This window comes from Mya arenaria, chromosome 3 (genome assembly GCF_026914265.1).
Source record: "Mya arenaria isolate MELC-2E11 chromosome 3, ASM2691426v1".
Taxonomy (NCBI): Eukaryota; Metazoa; Mollusca; class Bivalvia; order Myida; family Myidae; genus Mya; species Mya arenaria.
The window spans coordinates 31,624,409-31,631,384 of record NC_069124.1 but is presented as its reverse complement, the minus strand read 5'-3'; the positions used below and the strand labels follow the sequence as shown (position 1 = coordinate 31,631,384).

The window sequence follows — 6,976 nt, the reverse complement described above, 5'->3', positions numbered from 1 at the left end:
TTCAGGAGAAGTTTTTATCTTTAAGGTGGGGAAAATGTAATAAATTACTGCATTGACATTTTGACTCTGCAAAAGTGCATCTTTAATTGCTGTTTCATTCTCATAAACACTATGTATACATGTTAATCCACAAATAATATAATACAATGCAAATGTATGCAAGTAATCATTCATAGTTTATCTTGTGAAATAACGTTTATTCGAAGTATTTACCGATTTTAGGAATTCCTAAAGTTGTCATGGAACTGTCATTTCCGCCATTTTGAGACCTGGGAACTTGCAAGTGCGGCATGATACATCGGTTCATTTTCAGAACATGAATATTATTTATAACTTTTAATGTAATTTTAAACTGTCTTACAATGTTATTTGTTAATAGCAAATCGTAATTCAACAGATGCATCACATGATGCATTACTCTGAACTGGTATGTATTTGAACTATTTTGTAACATCCGCGCGTTCCTAACTCGGAAGTCCAAGGTTATGAAAATTATTTTGATTGTGACTTTTGCAAATGAACCAAGGTCACAAAGCATTAAATTGATATTTCCATGACGACAGTTACTGCCCTTTGTTAATATTTGCATGTTGAACTCGATATTTATGCATAATATTGTTGTTGTTTGCTCGACCGAAGTACTGCCTTCTAGGGTTAGGAATTCCAAGCACCGATGCCATTGGCTGGTAATTTCCTAAAGACTTTTTGATTGGTCAGAATTCCTAATTCCTAAAATCCAAACCGACTGTCGAGTATATAAGGCGGCGCAATCTGGCAGTGGATATCTTGTCCGCCCGGTTAGCTCAATCGGTAGAGCGTTGGACTCTGAATCGGATAACCCGGGTTCGATTCCCGGGCGGGCCAGGTCACTTCTGTTGTGATTGGTTATGAAATCCTTTCTACGACCATTCGCACTGTACCACTGCCCATGGCATGTACAGAAGTTGTCAGTTCCTTGCAGAGGTGAAGGCACCTAGTACTGGTTCTGCCCAGGATAGGTGTGCGGTGGTCGAACTGTCACTCTGGGACCCTTCAATGTGCTCACGCCGGGACCCGGAGTATAAACTACTAACACCACCACCACCAGTGGATATCTTATATTTTTGATCACTCAACCATTAATATTCTATCACGACAAGATCTTAGAAATCCTAAAATGGCAACGCCATATGTAATTCCAAAACTGGTAGGCACTATTTAAACACAAACTAAATATATTCTACAGTTACATTGCTATTTAAAAGCTAATATTATTTATTTACTGAGAAGATAAAACGCTGATTATAATTACGCAGACATGATAATAATGATTGTTTTGCTTCCAAAGAGACACTGCGTTGCGCCGCTATGAACCAGTTAATTTATATGCATGTGTTTCATGTATATTTAAATAAGGGAGCCATAAATTAGACGTCTTCGGAAATGAAAGTCTGTGTTGTTGTCTTTGACGAAATTGTTCCAACGGTCAATTAGAATAGAAGCCATCCTGACGAAGGCAAAATGTGTTACAGACGTATGATGTTTTCAAGACCCTTAAATTAAACTTAAAGACAGTTAATATTTCACGTGTAAAACTTTAAAGAAAGTGATTGAACTTGTTTACAACAGCTATCTTATGGGATTGTTTACTAAAATATACGCACCTTTTCGGTGTTTTCAGAGTTTGCAAAATTCTTAATTGGCATTCAATGGCTTCCCCTATCTCTATTTATGATCAGGGTACATCTTCTTTTATGGCCTTTATTCCCAATTATATCGATAATTGACATGGGTATGTGCACTAATTGGCATGTCCTACCACATTAGCGAGTGTCATAAACCGTGAGACGTAGAAGACGGAAATCACGGGCCAGCGCGTGGATATTATGCAGACGATCTAGGACGATCGCATCTTCGATTTTTTTTTTTCAAAATTGAAAATCCACGAATTATAGTACCCACGAAATTGTTTTATTTCGGCAAACCACGAAATTTCATGCCCACGAACATTAATGATTTCACAGTATTCAAACTTATATGTTCATTGACACCATCCCTTGATGACTGATACATGTGGTTAAATAAATGAATATCCAAACGGGTACTTGCTTCGGCACCTGTTTCAAACGGGTCTTGGCGGTATTGCTGGACCCGTCCCTGACCTTTTTCGTTTTGGCCTAAAAGTGACAATTTTCGGGTATTTCAGTTGAACTTTGATTTAAAAAGCATTTTAAGCATCAAATGATTCTTCACATATTTGCACTCGTTTCAAGTTTACACATTCATTATTTCATTCAATTCTGACATTTTGCGGACGACTCAAAAGCAATTCTAACTTTTTGTAAAATAATATGCAAAAAAGGTCAGAAAGCCAGGAAATTTGGCACACTTTGATCCAAGTTGAATGCATCAAAAAGTAAAACCTTCCCGGAAAAAGTAAACAAAATGCATTTCTTGCAAAAACTGATACTTTAAAGAAAGGATTTTTACCCTTAAGGTTAAACGCTACAATTACCATGATCTAAACATGTCTATGTCAAAACATCTTGTATCAAAATTTAAGATATTTTTAAGCGAATACAGACTATTATATTTTCATATCGATACCTTCTTTAAAAATCTCCTAACAAAAATAAACTTAAAAAATCACATTGTCCATCTGAAATGGCCAGTACCTTGGCAACGCAGGGAATGCAGACTGTGAAAATTTAACATATGTATATCTACTTTTTTAAGCCGGACAAAATGTAAAATCTCTCCACATCAAAAATAGACTTAAAAACCATATTGTCCACCTTGATATTCTGTCAGAAATTACCAGTACATTCGAAACAGTTAGTCTTCATCTCTACATATTGACGGTTAGAAAGGTCAGGAATACTCCTTACAATAATGGCATTTATTTTTATTCACAGTGAATTCTATGTATGTTACAATGTATAGTCATTTGACAACAGCAGTCTATTTCTGAAGAGACGGAAGTAGAATAACTCAATGCTGGCATTTCTTTACGATTACCATGCACATTAAAACATTTTTTTGTGACGCCTGGTTTTATAAGCCACCAGAGAATCATAAAGGTCCACATCCTAAGGCAATACTTTCTGCCTCAAGATAAACGTTTCTTATTCTGACCATTTTGATACGTTTCGTTACATAATCAGCCATCGTGTTATTAAATTTACTGCTTATTTAATATAATCTCACCGAAAAGGCCATCAAGGAACAGTTGCATGAAAGGTTTAAGCCCCAGGGAAATTTGCATTTCGGAAAATAGTGTACATCTTTGACAATCGGGCTGATAGAACCAGAAATGATATGGCTGGAAGTTGATGAATCATTCCATTAAAAATGTCATTGTCTTAACATGTCCTAAGATATCAGCTGATTGAATGAAGATCTGATATGATTTACGCATTTGAAATTTAAGATAATGAAATAAATTTCATGAGAGGACTATTGATAACTGAACTGCTTTCATGATTATCATTTCACCGATATTTGGTTCTCATACATTTAGCATAAAGAACAATTAACTGACGATTTCCAGTCGTTTAGTTTATCGAATAAATTTTCGATTGTGGTGGGAAGCTATATCAGGGTAACGATGATCTCCCAGGGTTCACCATGTTTTTAAATGATGTCATCCTTTTTCGAATATATAAGCTTGACGATATTTTGTTGTACGATGCTCTGTGTACGCCGTGAAATTTTGGCCAAGGATTGCATCGTTAAAATACAAGCAAATATAAAAGAATACAAGTGTAGCAGCAGAAAATTCAATGATCTTTTATAAGCTACGAACTAAGTTCATGTCTTTTCTGTCAAAAAAGTTATTTTGAAATAAATGACACTTACTTGTTTGTTTATATCGGTTTTGACCTATGTGATATCCCCGCTGAAAACACGTGATTCCCCACCCTGGTATATAATAAGACTGTTCATCAGATTTGAGCTGTGGGACCACTCTAGATGTCATTCATCGTAGGGCTCGCGACATTTGGGGTACAAAATTACTCGTTTAACGAATATTCCACATAACGGTGGGAGTAAAACTCCCCCTTTGGTCGTAAAATTATGTTTCAGTCACACTTGGGGAAGTGACGGGGTCAAGCCTTAATTCAGCCTTTATAGGGCGCGGGCAGACCTTTATAATCTCAACAACATCAACGACTGTGGTCAATAATTCAATATAAAAACTCCTATTGCGAATATCCCATGAACTTGTGGGGGTAAAACTCCCCATTTGAATTCAAAATAATATTTAAGTCACGTTTTGTGATTTTACGGGGTCAATCCATAATGCAGCCATTATAGGGCGCGTGCAGACCTTTATACACCCAACAACATCAACGACTGTGGTCATTCCTTGCCCAATTTTCTCAAACTTGCAAGAAATAAAATTAATTCATGGGTGCCTACCTGCATGCAATAGTTGTCTTGAGTATCTTGGACGCATTCTAACGCTCGCGAAAAACCACGTTTAAAAAATTAAACGATTTGAGGGAAATCCTACTTTACATCCCAATTTACCGTGTTAATTTCTAACAGTCAAGCTGATAACGTGGACAACAAACACACACGTGAAATATTTATTGAATGTACCCGCAGGAACGAATCTTCCAAAGTAGTTAAACTATTTAGTTCTAAATGAAGAAATTTACAATTGTTCTTGAAATATTGGATAATTTGAATAGGCAAACACTGGTCGTGCTGAATACAAAAATACAAATTCAGTGGTTTCTCCTTCAATAACTCATTTATGACCATAATAATCAAAATACTTAGGCAACACTATTCCTTCTTAATGTCTTTACAGGAATATCTGTGAATTTTTGGGAGGTATACGGTGTGGAAGGCATTTAAATATATTTTTAATCATATTAAATGATTGTATCCGATGAACTGCTTGGGATAAAATGGTATCAAAACTTTCAGATTTGTTAGGCAAGGGACGAAAACAGTCTTCGATACTTTCTTTTTGTAATTTGATATATAAATTAATCAAAACATTATTTTCACCAGCTCTGACATATACTGTCTGCTACTGATGCCCGTATAGATATGGAATAACTGGTAAATTATGTACTTGTAATATCCTTAAAATATTGCAGACAAATGTTTTACTCTGCGAAGTTGCGCCATAATGGAGTCATTGATGTCATTTGCAGGTTTCGCGGTATTTCTACTTGCTCGTGTGTTTTGTCTTGGAAATTTTCTTATAATATTTATTTTGTTATACGATGAAATCGACGTCAAACCTCTAAAATTCTGAGCAACATAGAAATACACATTAAATGCATTTTGTGAGCCGTTTTTGGCGATTTCCGAATCATTTTGTCAAAACCGTTCTATACGAGGGTCATTAAATATACATTAACTTTCTTAATCAAGTATTAAGATTTTGATATCGTATTAATATATTTGGTGATTATGTAATAAGTTACGGCATTTTTATGCTTATTGGTACCAGGTTGACGTATCAGAAATTGGCAAAAAAAATAATCGTTGCTTCGTTCTACAAAATGCCGTGAAATTGAAATTTGGGTCAAGCATTGCATCATTAAAATAAAAGAAAATCGAAAATATTTTATACGTGTAAAAGTAAAAATAGCTTAAACTTTAAATGCTAAAAAAACATAAGGCCTGTTAAAAAGAAATTTAGAAATAAACGTCACTGACTTGTTTGTTTACACCGGCTGTGACCCGTGGTGACCCATGTGAGAACCCCTTTAAAGCCACGTGATTTCTCATCCTGGATACGATGTATGGCCATAATAATTACTGACGCTATGGTGCTAGATTACAACCGATAAATTTCAGTCAAGGTTGAAATTAGGTTTTTGTTTATCTGTCTACATATACGCACGCTCAATACCTATCGTGGCTAGAGTAATTAAAAGCGTTTGTGCTAGTCGAGTAGGATTTGAAAGTCACACTCAGAGCTGATGCTTCCTCTCAATCGTAAATTACTTTCGTTCCTTGGAGAACAAATAATTCAATTTGTGAAACATATTGCCATGTCACAAATTCAATTTACAAAGAAAGTAGTTTCTTACTTTGGAAAACTAATATGTTAAACTGCGTTTCAAATTCACACATTTTTAAGTTAAATGGTACAGGCTAAACACTTGATTGGTATTCGAATGGTGTTGACAATGAACTCACTACACACTAGCCGGTCCAATTGGGGGAACTTCTAACAAAGGCATTATCGTAGCGTATCATGTTGTCAAGCACAATGTTCAATAGCTAGCGATTGAAGATGGTAGATATAGAAGTATTGAAAGGTGGAAAAGAATACGTATTAAATGCAATATGAACTGTGTTGAAAATGAATACCCCTTTCTAATTATATGTCTGATGTATCGTGACCTTTGAATTTCTCAATTATTTAAATAGTTTACACGTGGCAACCTTTTTATGTATTATGTCAACAACGTAATGTTATTTACGAAATAGCATATGATTTATATCAAGCTTTTCAAAGACAAGGATAATTCTCTATCACGTTAATAAAACATCTAATTATTGGATGTTTCGTTGTGATGATGGATATATCAACTCGGCGATATTAAACTATAAAGTATGCTTAATTCTATCCATATTGTTATATTTTCATTATGTTGATATATTGTTAGTTTCATCACCATTCTTGTTTGTTGAATATTAACAGTAATGCATTAAATGTATTAAATGTGTTTGCGAAGGAAATGTTGACTTGACTTGACTTGATATAAGTGAATAGGTTGTAATTTATTCGCAATTAAGTAATTGCATGGTTAAGCTCCGCCTACTTGCTACCGATCCGATAAGGGAGTTAATGTAATGAAAACCAAGATAACTCTATAAAGTTGTTCAAATTGACGTTATTGTTTGCTTGAGCACAAACTTTAAACAGGCCTCAGCGTCTAGAATATGTTTAAGCATTATTTTACATATCATTATTAAAGTTCTTTCATAACGTTACATCTTTACATGATTCGAAATTATTTGA

The 6,976-nt window shown here is 34.8% G+C and overlaps 1 non-coding gene across 1 annotated transcript; it reads left to right on the top strand.

Moving 5' to 3' along the window:
• The first annotated feature begins 791 nt into the window (after positions 1-791).
• Trnaq-cug (transfer RNA glutamine (anticodon CUG)) lies at positions 792-864 on the top strand. Its single transcript has one exon. It is a non-coding gene; the product is annotated as a tRNA-Gln (tRNA).
• Positions 865-6,976: the final 6,112 nt, after the last annotated feature.